A 26,274-nucleotide genomic window follows, 5' to 3' on the forward strand; every position below is an offset into this window, starting at 1 on the left:
TGGTTCTAAATGAACTAGTTGATGGGACTCCTACTGCTTCTCCTAGGAGACTGTGCTGCAGGATTTCACTATCCAGAAGCCTTCCCTGATAGTCAGCCTCAATTTCCTTTTGCTTAACTTCGTCATGTTGCACCTAGTTATATCCTACATGCACTGCAAGTATTTTATTCAGCATAAATAATACATATTAGAATGAATAATAATGATCATTTAATAGCGTATAATGTGATTTCCCTTTGACTTGGGACTCACTTGTGTTTGTTGATCTGTATCACTTCTGCTCCTGAATGTTTTTTGTGTGTGTGAATTTATATTGCATCGTTGCGAGGCGCTGGCTTTAATGCTTCTTCTTCCCTCGCCTCGCAAGAGTGCATGAATCTTCTACTTCCCCTACGCTGCATAGATATTAAATGCATTATTCTGTTTTGATTGAACACTAATAAAATTAAATTTCCTTGCTGAGGCCCATCTTTCCCTTGGTGAAGCTGAGCAGGGGCATGGATTCCAGAAAGCAGAAAGAAAGCACCGGACAAAAGAGCTACCATTTTCTCCTCTGTTAGCAGCTTCAAGCTAGACATGATAAATTTTTCCTTCACTCGGTGCAGATTCCAACATCTGCTCTGTCTCTACCTTGCAGACATGATGACAGGTGTACGATCCTTTTTAAAATTACTGGGAAGCTGACAGATGGACTGTTGGCAATAAATAAAGGGTAAAACTCATAGCAGGTGGCCAGGACTCCTGAACTTTTTAGTGCATTTTCATTCATTGGCTTTTAATTTCTTTAGACTTATTGTCCCCAGCTGCAATCTCCTGCTGTCCCAGCCCAGCCTGAGGTTCTGCCTCGTTTGGCAAGAAACTTTCTTTTTATCCTTTTCCCACTTCCCTTCAGAGAGGAAAGCTAAATGATGCTAATCTGCCAAATATTTCTGATCATTAGGAGTGCAGTAAAAATTAACATAACCCTAATCAGAAATTACCTGTAAAATAACAAGAGGGTTGAGAGGAGCGATAGCATGTAAAGTTCATTTCTTAGGTTGTGGAAGAGAGAATCTGCAAGTCTGGGGGTTTAATAGTATTACAAAACTGCCTTTGAAATAACACACTCTATGGGCCAATCATATGAATTATTGAGGCATTACCATCGCACTCTTCTCTCATTAACTTTTCCAGATTATATGGAAATATAACTTGAGGAGACTGAGTGTATTTACAAAGAGAATTGCGGCTGAAAAGTAATTGGAATATAAGGCCAGTGTGAAATCCTGGCGCTGTTGAAGTCAATGGGAGTTTTCCCATTGTTTTCAGAAAAGCCAGGATGTCACCCCTGGGGTCTGTTCCTTACTCTGCCATTGCTATTGACTCATTGCATAGCTTTGGGCAAATCAGCTCACTTCACTGTGTTTCAGTTTCTGGACCCATATAAAAAAGGACATCATGTTTCAAGCTCTCAGGGATGTTTAAGAAAAGTGAAAAACATGTGCTCTCTTTTTTTTTCCCTGAAAAGAGTTGGACACATGCAAATGTTTAGATGCTTTCCTGAATCAGGGCACTACAGATGAGCATTGTTGCATCTTGCAAAGTATTGTATTAACTCAAACAGAAACAACTCCCCCCGCCCCAAATCAGATATTCCACTTTCTGCATAGGAAAAGCATCATTTTTGATTCCTAACACAGGGCCAAATCCTCTGCTGTTGCATGGTAGAACTAGAGGTGCAGGAGGTGCTGCAGCATCCCCTGGCTTGAAGTGGTTTCCATTATATGCAGGGTATCCAGTTGGGCTCAGGAGCTCCCAGCACTCCCACTATGCAAATTGTTCCAAACCCCCTGCCCATAGCCTTTTACGGGAAGACTACTTTTTTTCTGGTCTCTTTTTTCAACTATCTAAAAAGCTTGCACCATCACTGTTAATAATTAATACCTAATAATAACCATATCCTGATGAAACTGCCAGTGAACCAGAGCAAGGACATTGCTTTGCTATTAAATTACAGTTATCTCTACAATGGGGATTTGTGCACATGTGATGACAAAAATGGCATGAATAGCAGGTTTGTTCATGAAAGAAGTACACTCACTTTGGCTGGTGTTTATTTTCATTTCAGGTGTGTGGCTTAATTGGGGATTTATGTTAAATTGGAACAGTAATGCCTGTGAAAGGGGGCCTGGGAATTTCAGATTTAATAATTCAAGATGATGTGGGCTCACGAGCCTTTCTTTAACTGTGATCATCCATCCCAAACACTGTCCATGATTTAGGAGCTGAATGTTGCCTTTAAGGACCTGATAGGAAGCATATTGATTGTTGAAAGTTTAGTTGACTCTATGTCAGTGGTTCCCAGCCTTTTTACTAATGTGGACCCTCAATCATTGCCCGTGCGCCCAAGCTGTTCGGGGACTCTCACTAAAGCTAATTCTATTTTCTATGATTTTTTTTATCTTTTATTTTTTTTCATAGAAAATCCCATAATACCCTCATGGAACCCCAGGGTCCACAGACCCCAGCATGTGAACCATTGCTCTGTAGAGCTTTGAATTGGATCGTAATACTTCAAACTAAGAAAATAGCACAGACCAAATCCCAAAGTCCTGATTTTGTTTCTACTCATGCACAGCTCTTGCCAGTTAGAGTTGGATTTATCATAAAGGCTGATCACACCTGATTAATCTAATCTAGATATCCACATGCCCCCCCACTTCCTTTCTGCCCCAATCTACACATTGGGTTGATGAATATTCTTCCTTGGTCTTCAGAACTGTTATTCAACTGCTGTTGTTATTTATAACATTTAAGTGGTTTTGAGTGAAAAAAAAAAGAGAATCTTGGTCATTTTTAGACTAGAATCAAGTTACCCAGTGGGAAATAAAAACAAGAAAAAGCAGCTTTTCTTCTCTTATTCTTCTGATGAAACGAAACTAAATTGAGGCACTTAGGTTTTTGCTGGCTCCCTTGTTGCATACATGAACAGCACTCCAGTATTGCAAATCAAATATTGTTATGTCTTTTGTTTACACTACTACGCAAACCTTCCTCAGTTTAAAAGCTGCTGTGTCTTAATGGATGGACTTTATTGCTTATCTTCAGGAATCAGGATACCGGCTTATTCTGGGTAATATTGTTTCCTTCGTTACACCAACAATAATTAATAATAAAACCTCTGCTGTTTTTTCCCCAATCACAGCCCTCATGCTGAGTGCCTGACAAGCTGTAATCTTTTTGATTTAATGGAACCGTGTTAAAGCATAGCGATGGTGGAGATGGGGGCACGGAAAAAAATTTCTGTCACAGCCAGGGCTTTAAAGATTTGCGCTCCTTCTAATGCTGTGTCCACAGCCTCACTGTCAATGATGGAGCTTTAAGGGACAGATGAGAGCAGGTGACAAAACAACCAGTGAGAGTGAGAGGTACCAGAGCAAGCAGTTCATTAGTGCTGGTAATGTCTGTGAGATGTAAGCTCTTTGGAAGAGTACAAAATAAAAAAAAAATTAATAGTCATCTTACCATAATGAGCTAGAAAGAGCAACGGGAATAATTCACTCTCTCTTCACAGGTGACCTATACCAGCTTCAATGTCACTTTCTACTCACAGAGTACAGCATCAGCCAGTATCTGCAGGCCCCATAATGAGCAGTTACAGATAACAGCCTGCCCCCACCTCCCTTTACAAAAATGTGCTGCCAAGGGCAGAGAAGGGTGAAAGCAGGGGTCAGGCAGTTTATGTTCCATAAGAATGTTAATGAAAGGTGCAGCGCTCACAGAGAACTGTTCTGCTCATGTTGTCGGCAGGGTGGGAGGGGTGGTGCTGGTGGTGGTGAGGAAAAGGAATTAAACTGAGAAGGAAAAGGGATCATCCAACTCCACTCATAGGATTTGAAGCCCCAGGGAGTTTTACCACTAGTTTTAATGGGAGCAGATGTGTGTCCATAGTCCACAAAACAGTGCCCAAGTTTAGGCATGTGGTTTCCTGAGGGATGCAGGAATCCTAAGGCTACACCTCAAGTGATGCCTGAAATGTGGGGTAAGTATTGTAATTTTTGTGATGCCCCTATTTCCAGATGAGAACTGACAGTGTAGCCAAGTGTAATATCTATGTGGGGAAATTACTCTAATGGAAATCCATCTGGATGATGCGGTAGACAATGTAGCTACCGTGCACAGGTGATGGCTTTACATTTCATTCATAAACAAGCATGGTAAGAACTGAACAGAAATATGACCCTCCACAGTAGCTTGCTTTAATTTGAATAATGAGAAAGGCTTAGGACTCACTGATTCCATTACCTTTCAAATTCCATCTCATGTCAACACTGAAATACTCAGAATGAAAAGACTTCTGTGCAACCTGGAAAACCAGGCCTTCTTATCGAAGGTACAGATGGTGAAAGACCCTGTGAACATGTGTAAAGTATTTTAATTTCAAAGCCATTTCCCCTCCTTCCTCAATCTTATTTACCTGCTATGAACCTGAGAATTCTGAAATCTGAATTCCCCTGGCAACAGCTAGTGGTAGTCTCAAATGCCACAATGGCTCAAGGAGCCATAGGCTTTGTGTTCTTCATGCTGAATTTGGTGCTGAGTAGGAGTTCCTCAAGGTGAAACTGCAGTGTGGACCCCAAACTTACAGCTTAAACTGTTGAACTATTAAATAGACTAATAAACTATTTTGCTACTTGACTGCTTTTTGTTTTTATGTCTTAGAAGGGGAGTAAAAAAAGCCCCCACATTTCGCAAAATAATTGGCTTAAAAATGTATTCACTTGAATTTTTTCTTTTAAAATACATTTTGTGCTGATGGAAATGTACCAGAATGTCCTCTCCACAGATGAAACCCCCTATGCCTACAGTTATTTCCAATGTACTCAGCTTTCCCATCCTGACTCAGTGCTGTCCTGGGGAGAGCATGTTTAGCAAAGTGGGAAGAAGTCATTCTCCGCTCTTGGTTTCCCGAGGGAGCCTATGTCAAACTGGACAGTCTGACAGTGACTGAATGTGAATTCAGGCTATAAATAGTAACAGCTTTTAACCGGTTAGTTTGTAGGGGAGAGTGAGCTGGAATAGAATCTGAAAGGAAGTGATACATCCCAACGGGGGAGCTGACTCCAGCTGAGAATGACAACCTTATGTTTATTTTGTTCTAGGCCTTTGATCTCAAAGCACAGCAGATTCACAGAGGGATCATTATAACCACCAAAGGGAATACAATCAAGCGACAGGAGCAACAGTGATGCTTTGGGGCAGAAATAATTCTGTCCCCATTTAAAACTGAAGGAGGAGCTTTAGGGAGCCAGGATGCCACTGTATCAGTTTGAATTTGGCCAGGACATCCATCTTCAAAGTCCACAGGATGAGCTAAGGAATGTTTAATGACCAAAAGTCCTCCTAACCTTGGATGTACACTTCCTTCAAAAGGCAGAACAATGCCTCCTGCCACCATTCAGGGGCTCTGGCATCAGAGTCACGTTCTGAATTACCAACACTCCTGGTCTTCAGTGAAAATATTGACACAACTTGACCCTACCCAGCTTGTGAGATCTGACAAGATCACAGCATGATGTGGTACATGAAGGTTAAAATCCTCTGTGCAGAAACAGGCAAAAAGCACTGAATGGCTGTCAATTGAAAATCCATTAATATAATATAGTTGCTGTATAATTCATAATGCTGTATTTCCCAATTCTACGGTCTGTGTTTCTCTCTCTGCATCCACAAGGGCTTGGACTTAATTTTTTAGGAATTTCTTCTCCAGAGCTCCCCTTTGCCAGTCTGCAGCTTTGCATCTATTTTAACATTTGGGCAGACAGTTCCAAGAAGCTTTAAATGGCTGTGCAGTGGGCCACTGTTCCTCCCAGCTAAGAACATAAGAATGGCTATGCTGGGTCAGACCAAATGTCCATCTTGCCCAGGATCCTGTCTTCTGAGAGTGGCCAATACCAGGTGCCCCAGAGGGAATGAACAGAACAGGTAATCATCAAGTGATCTCTCTCCTGTGTCCAATTCCTATCTCCAACAAACAGAAATTAGGAACGCCATGCCTATCCATCCTGGCTAATAGCCAGTGATGGGTCTATTCTCCATGAATTTATCTAGTTCTTTTACGAATCCTTTAAAGTACTGGTCTTTACAAGATCCTCTGGCCAGGAGTCCTTTTCACTATGGCAGTGTACATACAATACAAGGTACCAATTACCAGTTATTATTACTGCAGAGCCCAAACACTTCAGTGAGGATTGCCAGGCACTGGAAACAAGCAGTTTAAAAGGACCATTTCTGCTCCATGTAGCTTACTTTCTAAAATCGCTGCTACACCATTCCTCCACTTAAGGTCCCACAAGCCTCTTTCAATTCCCAAAGGATCCACTTTGCTCCTTTCATCTTCCTTCCATGTCTTACAAGAGCTTGTGTCACAGTGGGCTGTGTGTTATAGTCTACATCACATCACATTATTGCTATTGCTCAATTGACAATGTGTACAGCATAATCATTCTTATTCCCAACAGCTTAGTCGAATCAGTTGACTTAAAATATCCTGTTTCTTAAGAATAAAGTGTTGGGTCTGAATACCTGTGCCAAGTGCACTTTCTGATCCCAGCAGCCCGTGAAAAGCAGATGCCTTTCTCATATCCTTCAGGTATTTTCAGAAGGTGTGAGTTGGCATATTCATTTCAGGAAGAGACCTTCATGGGAGCACGTCCCATACTGATACTGCTACAGATGCAGTGAAACTGTACACAAATTCGCTTGAAATTTTGTGCACAATTTCATCACGGAGAGTTCTTTGTTGTTGACTCCCCCAAGTGGCAGGTACATAACTCCTCCAACATGGAATAGACACAACCCTTATCTGGAATCATTAAAGAAAGCTGTTTGACACTGAACATCACATTGATTTCTTGCCAGGATTTCACAAGGGCACGTGTGACAGCAAATGACATGCTTAAGCTTTGCAATAAATAAATAAATAAGCATGTCCAATGCAAACCCCATCAGTTTCTATGCCAGCTTGAATTATGTACATCCGCATAGATCTGACAACCATCTTCCTCGGCAGCAGCATAAAAGTATGTGTTGCTGCATGTTGGAAGAGCAAAGTAGGGAGCAACAGGGCTAGGTGTGTGATGTAATATGGATCTTCTGTGGAGGGGAAAGAGGTGCCACATCTAAAATGATGTATAAAAGTCTCTGTCCCTCTCCCACCCCCCATCTATCGTTGATGCTCTGTAGTGAGTATCACAGCTGACCTTAGACTTTTCTTTCTTGTGTCTTCTGCTACTTAGTGAAAAATCAGGGCTGTTCCCTGAAACAGAAAGGTGGGGATTCTTTCATGTGGTGGGGGGTGTGGTTTGGAAGTCCTCCCATTTTGGCCTCATTTAAAAGTAGTGAACATTGGGAAATTTGGGAATAAACTTGTTTTCCCTGGAAAACATCAACACACTGAAACAGAAATGTATCACAGTTTTGACTAAAGTGTTTCACTGGAGGTGGGGAGTGTGGGAAGGAAAGAGGTGATAGATAGATCTGACCTAAAGTAACCAATTGTCTGGTGATTATGCCACACAGCTGTTGTGTGAAAGACCTAGCTTCAGGCCCAACTTTATATCTTGCAGAGCAAGGAAACATAGGGAGTGCCTCTCTCTGATGAGGTTTTGTTTTGCCCTGCTTTATTTTTTGTGAAAAATTCTCATGAGATGCAAACTCAAATGTTGAAACCTAAAATTTTCTTCCACAACAGATTTTTTGTTGTCCAGGCAGCTTGCTTGGAAAGCCCTCTCTGCCCCTGTCAGACCAGCATATCAGGGAGAGCTCCGTTCAGAAACTGGAATGTTCCTCTTGTAGCAGCTGGAGGAATTTGCGTCCCCGTACCAGCCAGGAGGTATGTAGTAAGAACTGGTCTTTCCTTCTTTCTACTTTTGTAGCATCTCTCAGCTGAAGCTCTCAAAGCATTCCATGGTATTAATTAGAGTGCAATAATTAAGCTGAATATCAGCCATGTGAGCTATGGAAGCCTCATTATACACAATTCACAGATGAAGAAGCTGAAATGCTTGAATGTTAAGTGACTAACCAAAGGGTGCATGGTGAATCAGTGGCAGGGCCAGGAATTAAAACCTGTGGATGTTGGCTACTAGCCCTCATTTCTAATGGCTACACAACAACTCCTTGTGCTTTGCTTTCACAGCCAGGGCAGTGCGAGAGACAGGGTGCTTTTTTGTGTCTGTGGAAAAACCAATATTCCTGCTGTTATTGCCCACTCTGAGTGCTTTCTGTTGCTTCCATTAAGGCTATACTGTAGTGTGCTGCAAGCTGCAAGTGACTAATGACACAACTCTTGCATTCTTTGTGCAGTTCTGAAGTGCCATATGGGAGTCACGATATTGTGGTTTGTTTCCTCTGCAGCTAATGTCCTTTGTAGTACTGGGCAAGCCATTTTCATTCTTTGCCTCCACTTCCCCTCTCAGTCTTTGTCTATTCCTGTCTAAGCAGTTCTGGACAGAGACTGTGGTTTAATATGCATCTATGTAATGCCTAGCTCATGGGAGCTTCTAGGTGCTAGAATAGTATAAATAATAATGTTCTGTGTTGCACTGCACAGTGAGCAACCATGAAGGTTTTCAAGCCCCTGCATTCCTCCATCCACCAAAGATTAATGTAAGTGCCACCTCCTGCCATGCACTTCGCCTTATTAACATAAAGTTTGTATTGCATAGCAGTTTGATCCATTTGTGTTTACTTAATTTGGTATTCTGACAGAAGATGGAGAATTTGCATAATTAATAATGACCTGAGCAATTTCACTTAATGCCTACATTGAAACCTCTGACTATCCTTGTTAACTAACAACATCTATAATAGTGTCAGACAGGTAAAAGACTCTGTTAGGCTGTTGAGACAATATTACTCACTTGGGATTATCAAAGCGTGTTTTTCAGCTCTAGCCATTAGCTGGAATCACTTGCCTCATTCATTAAGGCAATTGTTTTAACACTCAACGCAGAAAACACCAACCCAACTCTGGATGCAAAGGGCCATGCATCTTAGCATTTTATGTACCCTCCCATACACTCACATCGTTGTCCCTGAGATGAAAGCAGGCCTGGGTATTTACTATAGGTTGTGTTTCCTGTACACCTGTTCAACTTTGCAAACTCTTAAAATTTCATTAACTTTTCTGTCCCTATTACTAAAATGGAAAATGTTCCACCAGTTCTGATGTTTCCAAAACCACACAAAAAATTGGGTTGCTCCATTACCTCCAAATCTTCCAGACAGCTTTGATAACCCCATTTTTACACTTAATTGCCCTCGTTTAGTGAACCCACTGTCTGCTCTTACTGAAAAGAGCTACCAGCCCTTTTTTCTGGAAAGTACAGATTGTCCCATATATTCCTTTCTCAAGGGACTTGGATAAAGACACCTGATTCCTTGTCGTGATAGGGGCTGAATGAAGGTCTCTCCACTGCTCAGAACTGACACCACTCCTGGGGAAGCTATACACGCATTCTTCCTACACACCTCTCCCATTGCCTGCTGGCTTGGAGAGTGTGGGACTGGAATTCCAGTCAGTGCCACTAGACCACTAAACTGGCCACCAAACCCTTCCCTCTTGGCTTATTTCTGCTGTGAACGAAGAGTTATTTTGCTCTAGTGAACTAAGCACATTGACATCAAGTCAAGAGAGCTACTCTGTGAGTGCGATGAAGAACAATGATGTAGCTGTGGGCCAGTGTCCCCAGTAAGCTGAGCACTTGGGCAGCCACCCAGGAGAAATTCAAGTGTCAACCAGCTGATTAACAGAACACTCACTGCCAGCAGCGTGTGTTTCTACTGGTGGTGCACATGTACACATGCCTTGATGCATGTAACATAATTTATTTTGCACACAGATGGGAAAATTTAGAAGAAATGTGGTGGGCCTAGATCCATTATGCATTGAGCCTAAGTTTCTCTGAAGTGTGTGTATACAGTAGTGTCTCGCCATTTGCAAGCGCCACATTCCCAAATTCAGTTATTCGCGAATGGCCTTGCTTCCCCAGGGCTCTGGGGCTGGGAGTGCTGGTGCCTGCTGGGGCTTTCCCAGGACTCTGGGGCCTGAGCATCTGCAGACGCTGCTTCCACAGGGCCCCAGGGCAGGATCACCAGCAGCCGGTACTTCCCTGAGGCCCCAGACTGGGAATGATGGCAGTCACCGCTTCCCCAGAAGCCTGGGTGGGGAATGCTGGCAGCTGTCACTTCCTGGGGCTCTGGGGCAGGGAGCACCTGCATTGCCACTTTCCAGGGCTTTGAGCGCCACATTCACAAAAATCAGCAGTCACTAGGGTTCTGAACCCAGAACACTTGCGAATGTGGAGACCCTACTGTGTGTGTGTGTGTTTCTTGTAAAAACCATGTAAAGGTTAATTAGATGGTGGCTACTGAGTGTCTCTATGGGTGCATCTACACTAGCTGGCTACTTTGAAGTAGCCGGCACAACATCGAAATAGCACACGTTGCGTCTACACGTGCCGTGTGCTATTTCGACGTTGAAATCGACATTAGGCGGCTAGACTTTGAAATCGCTATTCTCATCTGAAGATGGGAATAGCACCCTACTTCGATGTTCAGCGTCGAAGTCGGGTGTGTGTAGACAATCCGTGTCCCGCAACTTTGAAATAGCGGGGTCCTCCATGGCGGCCATCAGCTGAGGGGTTGAGAGACACTCTGTCCAGCCCCTGCGGGGCTCTATGGTCACCACGCGCAGCAGCCCTTAGCCCAGGGCTTCTGGCTGCTGCTGCTGCTGCTGCAGCTGGGGGTCCATGCTGTGTGCACAGGGTCTGCAACTCGTTGTCGGCTCTGTGGATCTTGTGCTGTATGTCTGGGAGTGGCCCTTTAAGGGAGTGGTTTGGGGCTTTGCTGGCCCCTTATTTAGACAGGGAGCACTTGTGTGTGTGGACACTCTGCATTTCCTTCCAGGGTGGCTCCTTTCGACGCTCTCCGTTGCTACTTTGACGTTGAACGTCGACGGCACCAGCCCTGGAGGACGTGTAGATGATACGCGTCAAAGTAGCTTATTTCGAAGTCCTTACATTGAAATAGGCTACTTCGATGTAGTGTGCTAGTGTAGACGTAGCCTATGTGAGAGAAGTAAACACTGAGAGAACCTGTGATGTGCTCAGACAATACCAGAATGAAGTTCTCTGCTCATCCACAGAACAGAGCTAGCTGAGGCAGCCAAAGTCCAAGTTTAACTGCTCCCACCCTACTTCTGACCTGAGCTGGATGGGCCATTTTATCAGTTGGACAGGTTCTAGCCTAATCTTTCCTTGGATTTCCAGTTCATCCAATCAACCAGCCTGTTATATGTACCTGAGGTTGAGCATTGTGGATGGAGCTAAAAAAAGGCCATGGCTACTATTTTGCGTTGGCTACCAGATAATCATTAGGTGGTGCCTAAATGTCTCAGGGCTGTTTCCACTTACCAGCGACCACACTGCACTGAGCTGGCAGTGAAGCACCTAATCATTGAGGCATGCGGGAAGAGACATGCCTGCTGGAGCTGTTCCACTGCACTGCATTTGCTGTGCTATTATTCACTCAGCTATCCTATCTGGCTCCCATCAGGAAGAATTATAAACAGGCAAGTGCCCTTCAGCTGCGAGGCTCCCTCTGATGAAGCGATAAGGGAGGCATGGGGCCGGCGCATGTTTGGTTTCCTCAGATGAAGTAAACTTGTAATTTCTAATATCCAAACAATGCTGCTTGCCAAGTCAGATGCAATGTTTGTAACTAGGGCTAATCAGATTCCACATTAATGCGAGAAAATATGAAGCTAATCAACACTCTGGTGGGTCTCTAGGCTGCAGGCCTATTAAACTTCATAAAAAATTAATAACTGAAAGAACAAAATCATTTGTAAGGGGTCTCCAGTGGCAGGGGAAGGGTCTTGAGTATCATTCACCTCTCATTACATTGAATTAGCCTCACTTTCAGACCCCAAACACAATCTACTCATCAGTGTGTTGTTCTGGGTTGTAGATGGCTCTGTTTGAAAATACTCTTGAAATATGTATCTATCTCCTCTTCCCCAGCTCCCTCCTGTTCCATTTTCATGGTGGCTTTTTCCTTTTAATTAAGGAAATTTGTACTGGGATCACTCCTGAGAAATGCTTCTCTTCTTTGTGGTCTGTAGATATCATTGCAAACTTCTCTTTCAGGAAAAAGGGAACTTAACTTTGTAATTGACCTGTGAGCGACTGCTAAAAGCATGGTTGGTAGCTGCCTGGAAAACAAGATTGAGGTTATGTAAGAATAGAGAGTGCAAAGAGAAACAAGCTCAGCTGAACTGTTTGAGCAGCAGCCATCTCTCAGATGCTTGAACTTTGATCCTAAAATATTGCTTAGTCTAGGTCACAAGTTAGCAGCATGGAGTTGATGGCTGCTATCATCAGATAGCAATGGCAATTGTGGTCTTAGAAGTATAGGCCTTTATAAAATAATATACGTTTATCTGGTGGGCAGATGCTACTGTATTACACCCTATAGAAATGAAGGACAGAGTGAGAATTAGAAATAACTTAGACCGATAAATGGGTAGATTAGAAATATCTTAGACAGATTGGATTACAGTAGATAAAATAACAAATGACCTGAAATTTCACCCAAAATTCAAATGAAACTCAACATAAATCTGTACCAAAAATGTGTAGTTAACCACTCCTGTGGTGGGGGAGGCAAAGAGGACAGTCACCTTGAGTACCGGCATTTCAAAGGATCTTGGAGATCTGGCCTCCACCCTGCTACTTTCACTGCAGCAACAGCCGTAGCTCCAGAACCTTTTGAATTGCCACAGCAGTGCTGCCCAATTGCTCTGTGTGGCTGTGAGTGGGGAGGAAAGCCCAGCGCCATGATCTGAGTGGCACTAAGGGCTGACTGCCCTGGGCCCTGCCCCTTCCACTCAGTCCCTCCCCTTCTGGTGCATAGAGCTGGACCCCTCTCCCATCTTGCCCCAGGGCATGTGATGGTTGTTAGCCCCACTTGCTAGCCCTGCCCCACTTTACCTGCAACCAGTATCAAGCCTGGACAGAGGAGAAAAGGCTAGGAGCGGGGCTGAGTTTAGGGTCGACTGGCAAGGAGCTCACAGTGACATGAATATTTGTAGTGCACTAGGTCAATGAGGGCTAACGGTAGCATGTCTATGTGAACTAAGAATCAGCTCCACCTGCAGACACAGCTACTTTTGCAAACCTGTTAGGTGCTTTATTCCTTAGATGGTGGGAAACAGCAATGGCTTGATGACCAGAAGGCTTAATGGTCTGGTTTAAAAAAAAACACCCAAAAATCTGCATGCGTATCAGAAGTTTAGTCACACTTTCCCAGAACTCTTTCACCAGAAACCTTGCTGGAATGGGTATTACCTGGTTTTGGACTTGCTTGTGGTATATCCTCCTTCTGATCAAAATCAGGAGTTTTCTACCTTTTTGCCTATGCACTGGTGCAGCATGTTGGTTCAGACATATTTGGTAACACTTCCTAAATTTGCAGACTAAGGCCCATTGGTCAAAGCACTTAAGTACACACTCAATTTTGTGCATGTGAGCAGGACTATGGGCTTACTATGAGACTTCCTATGACCTTGCAGTTAAGTGCTTAAGTGCTTTGCCGAACTGGGGCCTAAAGTTAGTACTATGCATTGGAAATATAGGGCTAGATTCTCTCTTGTCTTGAACCTTGTGGCATTATTTATACCACTGCAATGTAGGTGTAAATAGCTGCCATTTTGATGTAGTGAGATATTGCATCCACTTTGCACTGTCTTTACAGTGGAATATGTGACTACACAAAGTGTAGGGGAAGAGCTAATCTGGTTCAAAGACCCCAACCCTATGGATCAATGCTAATTTTTTGTTGATTGCAATGGGACATGTAATAGGACCATAGAGCACTTTGCAACTTCTGGATAGCATTAGGCAACTTCCAGTGTAACACCTGTCACATGGTGTGCTCTTATCTATTTGTATCAAGTCAGTGATTGTTGCATTCTGAGCAAATACTTCTGGGAATTTAAATAGGTTTAAAAACATTCTGAACTATCTCTGATTGTTCCTGCAGTAAGTTCTTCAGCTTCTTCACTCCTGTACCCATTCCTAAACATCTGCATTCTATACCCATCTTTAGGGACTTCGATACATTGTTCTTTTCCAGTCAGAAGTTCTAAGAAGTATTTCAAAAGTTGTCTTTGTAGTGTATCAATTATAAAGGAGCTGGGACAGGTCAGAGTTCTGTCTTGTGTGAAACATGCCTATTGTGGTAAACTTTCATGCAAAATAAAAGCCTCATCAACTAATGCTAAACAACTAAATTTCTAATAGTATTAAGAGTGTTGCTCATAATAATTATAACGGGCAAACTCAGACAAAATAAACTCAGGAGTAACTTCCTCAATTTCAGAGGTTTTCTGCCTTTGTTTGGAGGCTTAAAAGAGATTTTGTCACATTTATTCTTGTGTTATTTATGCTTTGCATTTCCATTCCACGCCTGGCTGAAATCTACTAGCTCAAAGATATCATGAGAGAACCTTTGGCAATAAGAATTTAGGAATATCAGAAAATCTGGTTTGGAGCCAAAATTGAAGTGCAGTGAAGACTGAAGATCACTACAAGAGAAATGGTCTAAACTGGAATCCTAGATTCAATTCTCCCTTGGAGCTCAGAATCTGCAAATCAAATAACCCAAACTTTGGGAAAGTTTGCATCTGAATTTCTTAGTTCAGGATCATGTCTAGAGGTGAAGTGATTAAGCTGAGTTCACACAGTAACTTTCTTACTCCCAGTTCTGTGGTGTCTCCTTCATTTAAAACTCTACGCAACCGTACACATCTACTGGATAATACCAGGTTCCAGCATACAGGACTTTACTATCATGGCAGCTGACTCCAAGAATTATAGTTTATAAGAATGAAAAATACTTGGGCAAATGGCTGGCTATTTACTTCCTGGCTATATCTCAAAAGTAATAAAAACAACTAAGGATATGATTGCAGTCCCTCTGCGGAATTCTTAATGTCTGCATCATTTATTCCAGCGTCGTCAAGAAAAATAGGCTACGGGATATTCGACAGCCATCAGCCTAGCTTGCTTAATACCCTAGTGGCTCTGTGCTGTGCTGAGTGATTGCAGTATCTCATCAGTAGCTTTAAATAAATCTCTTATTTTCTTTTCTTTAACAGAGGTGAACAGTATAACTCTCCCTGTGACTTTGGTCTGAAGTTGTAATGGGTCACCATCATCTACACTCACTGATAGCTGTAAATTGCAGTGAAGGCAACAGTACAGAGACCATCCTGGCTGATAACTGGCAGTGTGTGTGATGTGTATGTGTAAGAGTAACTAGAAAGCCCATGATGTGCCATTGGAGGTTGTTGTATGAAATAAGACTGTGATGGTCAAGTTTCACAGAAAAATCGCACCAACTTTTTTTCATACTAATGGCCTATTTTGGAGCCCTAAACCAGGAACAGAAGGATCGAGGCAGGGCCATGCATGATGCTCTCCAACTCTCCAAAACATGTCTGATGCACATTGATCACAGGATACTGACAGGGAGTCTGCCTTTGCCAATGGTCAGGCTTTTTCTGTCTTGTGGGTAAATTCTCAGGAGCTGTCAATCAGACACTGTTCTCCAGCACAAAATTCAGTCTAAGGCTTACAAGGGAGGCCAACAATGGTTGGGGAATCTCTCCTAACGAAAACCTGAGAGAGTGCCCACATGAGATTGTGGAGTGTTTCCCTGTTCTGCTCCATTGCTAAGCCAAGTTCCCTGCTCTCATGTAGTTATAGGTATCTCCAGGCTATTTATGTATGACTGTCCACACTCACATAGATCTGGGTTTTCTTGAAAGATTGAGCTAAACTCAGAATTTCTTCCAATTCCTAAATGGTAACATTCTTTAAAGTCAATATGCACTTAAATCAAGGATATGTGCCTGCCTCTTCAGTTTACTTTAAAAGAGAGATTATGAGCATGCATGCATGCCTATTTGTAAATTCCCTATTCTCCAGAATTGTTGCCCAAGTGGCTGGGAAATATTTGCCCTGAAATGCAAAACTGCTCAAAATTCATCTTTCCTTGCATTTAGTTATTCACTGGAAAAATTTCTAAAGAACACAAAATTGTTCCAGTTAAGGTAGGGATAGTTTCTAGTGGGAAAGAGACAATTTCAAGAAATTCTCACCTGTGTCCCCTTTGCCTCCAACCAAATCCCAAACTGGCCAATCTCCTGGCAACAGAAGATGTTTTTTTGGACCAAGATACTTTTACACAATAAAATTTGAGAAAATGTGGTTTTCCACATATTTTTGACAATGTGAACACTACCAAACTCACTGGCTATGTCTAGACTAGAGGTATTTGTCAGCAGAAGTTTTTGTTGGAAGATACCTACTGACAAAACTTCTGTTGCCAGACCAAAGGGCAGATTGAAAGAGCAATCTTCTCTGTTGACAGAGGGTGGCTGTACTGCTCAGTGACTCTATCGGCAAAACAGCCAACTGGAAGCACAGGAGACAGGGTTGCTCCGTGTTCTGGAAACCTTATCTGTCAACAGAAGGGCCACCAGAATGTCCAGATCAGCTTTCTGTCACTACATGTCTGTTGACAGAGGTGTTCTTCCTTGTGGCAAGTGGGGTACAGCTATCATCAAAAGTGGTGTTTTCTGTTGACTTGCTGTTGACAGAATGTCATTGGGAATCTGGACATTCCGCAGGTTTTGTCAACAAAACAGCTGTTTTGCTGACAAATCTCTCTCGTCTAGGCATAGCCACTCAGACTTCCAAGAAAGCAGAATTTGAGGAGGAGGAAAAATCACAACAGAAAACTCAGTGAGTATTTTTGTAAGAAAATCCGCACAAAAATAATGATTAACTTTGCACATCTCACATCTTCTATGTTCTCCATCATAGAGCATACTTCAGGAATCTGAGTGAAATACACATGTCTTAGAACAGAACATACATTGTGCAACAACGAATTCAACTGAAATTATAAGAAATCTTTCCTTTTTTGTTTTTGTTAAACCATGATTTATGTCATTTGTCTATTTTTAAATAAGAATTTGAAAAGCAGCTATAAAGGGTCATATCCAGTTTGTCACCCTGCCTACGGCTTCTCGTAACATGGAATACAATCAAGTTGTCTCTCCAGAGAATGCCCGTAGAGGGGAGGAAGCAGTCCTTTAGCACCTTGAAGACTAACCCATTTATTAGGACCTTTCATGGGTAAGACCCACTTCTTCAGATGAATGGAATAGAAAAATAGAATCCAGGGTTTTATATGGGGTGGGGGTGGGGGCGGAGTTTACCTGTAGGACCAGTTGAAGCAAATTAAATAGGATGTGTCCCATTCCTGCAAATTTATCACAAGATTACAGAGGGAGACATCTGAATTGGAATGCATTTGCAAATTTGACACATTTAACCTAGGCCCGAACAGAGGCCAAGGTACAGAACTGGGCTTGCTGCCCCTGTCCCTGCAGAGCAATGCACACACCGATCCACTTCATCTCTGGGAAGATGCAGTTCGAGTGCACAACATCCAGGAAATAAAGCCCCAAAGTATCAGAGACATAGCTGAGTTAGTCTGTGTCTTCAAAAACAGCAAGAAGTCCTGTGGCACTTTACAGACTAATAGATATTGTGGAGCATAAGCTTTCGTGAACAAAGACATGCATGCATCTGACAAAGTGGGTCTTTGCTCACGAAAGTGTATGCTCTACAATATCTGTAAGTATATAAGGTGCCCCAGAACCCCCAAAAGCTATCAGCCCCCCCAAATGAATATGTCTCTGTGCAAAAGTTTTGCGTAGAGTGGCCCCTTAACTATCCTACGCATTACTAAGGCAATTCCCTCACCTTCAATATGAATTTGGTTCATCAACTGGTCCTAGTGGTGACAAGTAACCCCTTTATTTTCTCTCCCTCTCCAGCTATATAACCCTAATAAATGTGTTAGTCTATAAGGTGCTACAGGGCTGCTTGTTATTTGTGAAATTACAGACAAACGTGGCCAGCCCTCTGAGACTATTTAGAAGGGAGCAGTTCACTAGATATTCCCTGGTTTGAATGTCATTCTACATTCACATGTTGAGCACCCATTCATTTTCCATTTATAATTTGTTTGCATTTGCCATTCATTGTATTTGGACAGACTCTGACATGAGGAAAGTAGGCGTGTGCTGGGTACAAAACGAGAAGAATAAAACAGGTGGGAACAGGTGGTGTGAGGTTTTGATGCCTGCATAGAGAATAGGGCTACTTTAAGAAGGCAGATTTCAGCTCTTCACCTTGTTTATTATCTGCACAGTGTCTTTCATGGTCACATTGTCTGTAGGCCTGAGGAAGAGGAGCTCTGTAATTTGGCATGAAATAAGAAGGCCTGGCAGGTGCAGTGAGCTTTGAAAGAATAAAGGAAGCAAAAAACATTGCTTTGTATCTCAATTTCCTAACTTGTGAGCACTGAATATATTTAGTGTTGAACCTGGCTTTATGCATAATATTCAGTTAGAATCCAATAAGCCAAATCAGCTCTTTAGAGTTCCAGGCAGACATAGTCATATATTTATTTCCTTTGGGAATCCCATCCCTGATAGGAAATTGTGAATATAAATAAAAATAAAATCACCATACTTGACCCTTTGCACTTGTATCATGCTTTTCAGCTACAGATTTCATTGTGCTTTCAAAGTAACATTACCTCCAGTTTCCAGGTGGGAAACTGAAGCATCAGGTGGTTAAGATCACAAACGTGAAATGTGGCATCTAAATTTTGGAGCCTGCAAAATACCTGATTTCCAGAGATTTTTTTAGTGTGATGGGGTGCAGTCACAAAAGACCCCTTGGGATTATTCCCCAGTGTGCGGATCATCCCGCTGACACCCACCTTCTTGTTTTCTGGGGCTCCTCACCATCTTGTCCCATTGAGGCAGATACTCTGAGATCTCCAGCCAAGGCACAGAATTGGGGTTACCCCCTGCCCCCCACCTGCACAGCAATGCATATATTGATCTATTTCAGCTCTGGGAAGATGCAGTTTTAGTGCACAGCACCCAGACAAACCTTCAAAAGGGATCAAAACCCCAAACTAATGTCTCTGGGCAAAAGTTTTGCATAAAATGGTCTCATCAGGTATGCCACTTTTATCAATGAAAAGGAGATAGGCATGGTAGTGTCTTGCCAGGTAATACTGGGCTTGATCTTGTATAAAAGAATGGAGATCCATCAACTACATGAAAAAACTCACACAAATCCAGACAGACATCATCTTTGTCTCCAAATGCAAGAAAATGGACATTGTACCCAAGGGATTGACAGTGAAAAACCTGTTACAATCAACATACTACACCAACTACAGTGAGCATCTATGCAACACGCTGGCTACGTCTACACGTGAAGCCAACATCGAAATAGGCTATTTCGATGAATAACGTCTACACGTCCTCCAGGGCTGGCAACGTCGATGTTCAACTTCGACGTTGCGCGGCACCACATCGAAATAGGCGCTGCGAGGGTACGTCTACACGCCAAAGTAGCACACATCGAAATAAGGGTGCCAGGCACAGCTGCAGACAGGGTCACAGGGCGGACTCAACAGCAAGCCGCTCCCTTAAAGGGCCCCTCCCAGACACAGTTGCACTAAACAACACAAGATACACAGAGCTGACAACTGGTTGCAGACCCTGTGCCTGCAGCATAGATCCCCAGCTGCCGCAGCAGCAGCCAGAAGCCCTGGGCTAAGGGCTGCTGCCCACGGTGACCATACAGCCCCGCAGGGGCTGGAGAGAGAGCATCTCTCAACCCCCCAGCTGATGGCCGCCATGGAGGACCCAGCAATTTCGACGTTGCGGGACGCGGATCATCTACACGGTCCGTACTTCGACATTGAACGTCGAAGTAGGGCGCTATTCCGATCCCCTCATGAGGTTAGCGACTTCGACGTCTCGCCGCCTAACGTCGAAGTTGGTGCCGCTACTTTGAAGTAGCATGCACGTGTAGACACAGCTGCTCTCTCAGAAACTGAGGAACCACTTGATCACAATCCTTTACAATAAACAAAAGATGATTAAAAATGAACTCTCTGAACTTGAAATTATCAACAACAATCAGGCATCCATGCAAGACCCCACAGAACAAGGCTTTACCTGAACTAGAAAAGAAATTTATAAAACACACTTCCACTTCCTACAAAAAAGAAAAGAGAATAAATTTTCTTAATTACTTCATACCTCAAGATACTTCAACTACAATTACGACAGCTCTACTAACAATATTGTTAATCTTTCCAGCTACCAACTCAGCCCAGCAGAAGAGTCTCTCTTATCCAGGGGTCTTTCCTTCTGCCCTACTTCCTCCACAAACTTAATGCAATTTTGTGGTGTCATTGAAGTCTTTTTTCGCTGCCTCTGTCTAAAGTAATTCTTCCAACACACATATGAACGACAATCTGACTCTCTCAACTCCTCCACGAACACCAAAAGAAGAAGAACTCTTTGTGGACTCCCCCTGATGGTAGTAGTGAAAGTCTGGATTTCTATATACAATGCTTCCACAACCGTGCTCAGACTGATGTTATACACGCACAATGCCAAATGAGACACAATCTCAACGATGCTGAATGTTATGCTGTCCAGAGTCTCAAAAATAACCCAAACATTATAATCAAACCAGCTGACAAAGGGGGTGCTGTTGTCCTCATGAATAAGTCAGACTATGAACAGGAGGCAGCCAGACAATTCTCCAACACCACGTTTTACAGACCTCTCTCTTCTGATACCACTTTGGAATTCTAAAGGAAATTACAACTACTTAAGGAACTCCCTGCTGCTCCTCGGGACCTTAGTCACTCAGACACACCATCTGAGCCCCAGCCTGGATTATTCTATTTACTTCCCAAAATCCACAAACCTGGGAACCCCGGATGCCCTATCATTTCGGGTATGGGCACCCTTACCACCAGACTATCCAGTTATGTGGACTCCCTCCTCAAACCCTATGCCACCAACACTCCCAGCTATCTCCAAGATACCACTGACTTCCTGAGGAAATTACAAAACATTGGAAAAGTTCCTGACAACACCATCCTTGCCACAATGGATGTAGAGGCTCTGTACACTAATATTCCACATGAAGACGGATTACAAGCAATCAGGAATACCATCCCTGATGTCACCACAGCCAGTCTGGTGTCTGACCTCTGTAGCTTTGTTCTCACCCACAATTATTTCCTATTTGGGGACAATTTATACCTCCAGATGAATGGAACTGCTATGGGCACCCACATGGCCCCACAATATGCTAATATATTTATAGATGACCTGGAACAACGATTCCTCAGCTCTCGTCCCCTATTACCCCTCCTCTACTTAAGATACATTGATAACATCTTTATAATTTGGACCCATAGTATGGAGACTCTAGAAGAATTCCACAGAGACTTTAACAATCTGCACCCCACCATCAACTTATGCCTTGATTACTCCATGCAAAAGATACATTTCCTGGACACTACAGTACAAATCAAGGATGGCCTGATCGGTACCACACTGTACCGGAAACCCACTGACTGCTACATTTACCTACACGCTTCTAGCTTCCATCCTGCACACATAACTGGATCCATTGTTTACAGTCAAGCCCTGAGGTACAATTGCATTTGTTCTGATCCTATGCCATCATGTGCCAACAATGTGTCAAATTTGAACGTGAATGTTAGTTCTGAGCATTCCTTCTGTGGACAGTTGTTAAAGTTCCTTTTCAGTAGAACAGACTTTCAGATCTTTAACAGAATGGCCAACTCCATTAAAGTGCTGGCTGACAGGTTTGTGTATTTGGAGTTTTTTGATGTCTGTTCTATGTCCATTTCATTCTTTGTCAAAGAGTGTTTGCAGTCTGTCCTATATATATGGGGTGTGGGCATTGTTGGCACATGATGGCATATAAGATGTTAGTTAAGGAACAGGAGAATGCGTCCATGATTCTGTAATTAACCTGGATTGGTCCAGTAATGGCATCTCCAGAATAGATAGGTGAACAAAGTTGGCAACAGGGCTTGTTGCAAGAAAAAGTTCCAGGATTAGTATTATCGTGGTATAGCCTGTGGTTGCTTGTGAGAATCCTCATAAGGTTGGGAGGTTATCTATAGGACAGAACAGGCCTGGCACCTAGGGCCTTCTGGAGCGTGGCATCATGATTTAGGACAGGTTGTAGGTCTTTAATGATACATTGCAGTAGTTTGAGTTGGGGGCTGTAGGTAATAACAAGTGGTGTTCTGTTATTGGCCAATTGCTTTTTTGTTTTGATAGAATACAGAGTTACATTTCATATTTCTAACTTCACACAGGAGAATGATACACACACCAAAATAGAATATAGAGGTCCAATAGATTGTAACATTAAACTTGGCAGCTTACCTGGGGTGTTTTGTGAAAAATATCTTTTGTTGTGCATATTTATATTCATAAGTCAGTTTTCATAAAGCATGGGGAGGGGGCTTCACCACATTTAGAATCCAGGATTTTCACTGCAGTCAATTACAGCTGCTGCTGCTCAGGCAGTAGGGCTGATGTTTTCCAAAGAGTTCAGTGTCCACAGTCGGAGACTAATGGTCAAGAATGCTCAGCCATGCTGGGTGGATGGTGAATGCTGAACTCTTTTGAAAACTTAACCCTTTGTTTTGGTGCCTAAATAGACCATGAAGTCTCCAGAAGATTCTTTTTTTTAAAGAACCTGGGCCCTCATAGCTCTAAGGTGAGCACACATGAACAGAGGCAACTAAAATGAAAATCAGCCTCTGGAAATCAGAGTTTTAGTAACTTATCCAGTGTCACCAAGTGATAATGATAGGATGAAGAATTGTGGTTTTGGGAGTCCCAGGCAGCTGGTTGGTGCTCACAGCCACAGCTCTCACTGAGCTTGCGTGGTTGCACAGGTAAGTGGGTTCTTGTCTTTATAAGTCAGGAAAGTGATCATTGTACCTGTTACATGCATGTACAAACATGAATTTTGGGCACAAATGCATACAAATCAGTCCTCAGCAAAGCTGAACAATAAAGTAGCCTATATGCTGCCCTAATGTTAGCCAGTCTGTAATATCCTAGTGTAATATCCTGCTTTTCGTTCCAGGAATATTGCCAGTCACCTCATCATGCCCCCTATATTAGACTATGTCTACAAGGCCAAGTTTTCTTGAAATAACAGCAGTTGCTTTGAAATAATTTTGGTATTGTCTAAATGACGTAGATGCTATTGTGAAATTAATTTGAAATAACGGGTGCATTATTTCAGTTGTGGCAAACCTCATTCCCTGAGGAATAAGGGGCTCCAGTGGCACTATTTTGAAATAGAGCCATGGACCAGAAATGCTATTTTGAAAGAGCTAAGTGCTATTTTGAAATGCATCTTGTATTTGGTTGTGTTATTTCAAAATAAGATCTTTCGAAATATCCATGTAGTCTTAAAGAGCATGGAGGTGCTGACATAGAACTACCACAAGGAGGCCTCAGTGGGGTTGAGGATTTGGCCCTTAGAGGATGCAAATGTAGTGATTGCATGTGCCAATTTTACAGGGTCAAATTAGGTGCACAGCTTTGAGAAATCATCTGAAAAGCGCAGCTGATGTGTATCCACTGAGAAAATCAGTATCAAAGGAGTCTGCAAAGCATTCAGCCAAAATCAATCCATGAGGGACCCAGCAATTTTCGTCTGACAGTGCCGTAGACTTATCTCCATTTAATTTTGTATTCTACACAAAGCCATGAAAGTGATTTTGACTTTCCAGTAGAAAAATAGGGATATGCCATCTTTATGCCTCTGAGTATTTTAGCCTAAGATCAATAGAATGCATTACACAAATTGCTTTCCCATCCCATCCAGACTGACTGGCTCCACCTCTTTTTTTTTTTTTTTTTTAAAGATGTATGGTCTGCAGCTCGCAATGATATACTGGATGCTTGGACTGGGGGAGCTCAGTCATTAACAGGGTGCACAAAAACTTTCAGAATTACAAACAAAACAAAAAAAAAGCCCTGCAAGGTTAGAAATAAAAAAGCACTCTTCAAACAGCCTGCTATGTTTATAGAGTTTAGGCTTCATGCTCAGTGTGTGCAAATCAGAAGTAATGATTAAAAACACCTCTTCTCCTCTGAAAGGTCAAGTGTCTCCTCTTGCACAAAGGAACTCTGTGTACCAGCGCTCTTAAATTCCAGAGTGAAATCAAGTGCACGTAGCCTTGATATCAGAATATTTAGTGGTAAAGCATGAACATTAAAGGAGAATGAATGTACCGAGTGCAGGGAAGTGTGTTGTAGTGCACAGAATTTGGTTTTTATTCACCAGAGTCAGTTGGGAATCCTATCCATCAGTAAACAGAGAAAACAACACAGCATTTCCTGTTTCTAGGGAATAAACATCTTTATTTTATATGAGGAACATAGAGGAAAAGGCTGTATTTCATTTCTTCAATGGGGCACATCCGGAAATCTGCTGAAAAACTGCAAATCTCACGGAAGTCAAGGTATAGGCAGCAAAACAGAACTTCTGGGGAACTGATACATCAACTTTTTGTTAGAGATGTCTGATAGGCAATTCTGATGGCAAAAATCGCACCCCCCTTACATTCAGAATAGGTAGAAAACAAGCAATGAAAGTGCTTATTCCCTGTCCCAGCCATTCACTCCCAACTTAGCTGGACCTCTAAGAATGAAGGAGATGTGAGGCTTTTTGTCCCAGTTCAACAGAGCCTTTAAACATATGCTTAAATTACACCAAAACCAAATGCCTTGCTGAATTGGGGCTTTGATTCTTTGCACCCTTCTGTTGGGAGTAGATCACCAACAAGGCTGACAAGAAGTGGTCCCTCGAAGATTTTGCATCCCTGTGCTGAGTAAATATTATGTGCACCGAGGCATGTGCACATGTGTACCAGCAATATGAACACATGGTGCTCTGCTAATCAGCTGGGTGGTATTTGAATCTCTCCTGAGTAGCTGCCCAAGCACTCAGCTTACAGGGAACGCTGGTAAGAAGTACATATTGCTGTCCTTTAGCCTAAGGGTATTTTAATCCTATAAAATATAATAATAACCATAGTATGCTAATATAATTAATGTAAATACATTAAAATCTACTCAGGCTCTGACTTAAAAACACCAATAAAGGTTGCACTTCCCTGGTCTGGCATCTGTGGGACCTGAACATCCTGAGGAAGGGAATTTGCTGGACTAGGGGAGGTCACCTGTCACTGGCCTCCCAGTGCCACTGCTGGCCCCAACTGGCCCTCCTACCTCCGGCTTTGGCCAGGCTGCCAAGCACTGCTGCTGTCCACAGAAGTTGCTGGATCAGACAGCGCAGGTCTTTGGAGGTATGACGTGTACTGGCATATCACAAATAAAATTAAAATATGGCTAATGTTTAAGTGGTCAGCACCGAAACATGATCCAATGAGCTGAACTGTTTGGACAATCTGTCTCCAGGTGTGGTTGCTGCTTAGCTGTTGTGCAAATTGAGGCTATAAGGATATTGCATGAAGATAAGCTGGTGTACACTCCATTCCCAACACATTGAAGGGAAGACCTTCTAGGGTGTCTTGAGTGCATGCTGTTCCATCACATACCTTATGATGTTATTACAGACCACACTGGATATAGTGACATATACTGTTACTGTGTTTATTGAAAAATATTGTAGCAACATAAAACATTGACTTAAATCAATAATCAGAGAATTGAATAAATAATTACAAGAATGCACCCTTGCACAGCCATTTGCTTCCCAAAGGATCCTAAAGCATTTTGCAATCCAGAACCAACCCTGAAGTTTATCAGCTCTATCCTTGGGAAACAAGGTGTCACTTCAATGACTGTATACAGCAACACTCCCTAACTCCTCAGGACCAGAAGTGGCTGTAATACTATTCAGTTGTGTATTGGTTGATTTCGGAATCAAGCTGCAATGAACAGGGACAGGACTCAACATGCCTACTGAGCGGTTCTTTACTTATGGGTCCCTGGATGAGATTGTTCACTAAATTAACTCTCCAAACATGACATTAAACAGGGAGGGGGCATGGGGTAATGAATGAAAAAGAAGGTTGGCTAGAGTCTATAATTAACTTTCTGACATTTGGAGAACTGTGACATTAGGTCATATCTGTCTAAACTGAAACATGTCACAGCCCTAAGGCCATTGATAGTATTTAGCCAGACTTCTGACATCCAGACAACTAGCAACTTATCACGCCTCAGATCCAAGT

General features: G+C 42.7%; 1 protein-coding gene across 1 annotated transcript in view; it reads left to right on the forward strand.

Moving 5' to 3' along the window:
• CAMK1G (calcium/calmodulin dependent protein kinase IG) overlaps positions 1 to 26,274 on the forward strand; it is a 426,418-nt gene that overhangs the window by 40,137 nt on the left and 360,007 nt on the right. The window contains exon 3 of the mRNA XM_074977532.1: positions 7,733 to 7,873. The gene's annotated coding sequence lies outside the window, so the exon portion shown is untranslated. The remainder of the gene's footprint in view (positions 1 to 7,732; positions 7,874 to 26,274) is intronic.

This window comes from Carettochelys insculpta, chromosome 26 (genome assembly GCF_033958435.1).
Source record: "Carettochelys insculpta isolate YL-2023 chromosome 26, ASM3395843v1, whole genome shotgun sequence".
Classification (NCBI taxonomy): Eukaryota; Metazoa; Chordata; order Testudines; family Carettochelyidae; genus Carettochelys; species Carettochelys insculpta.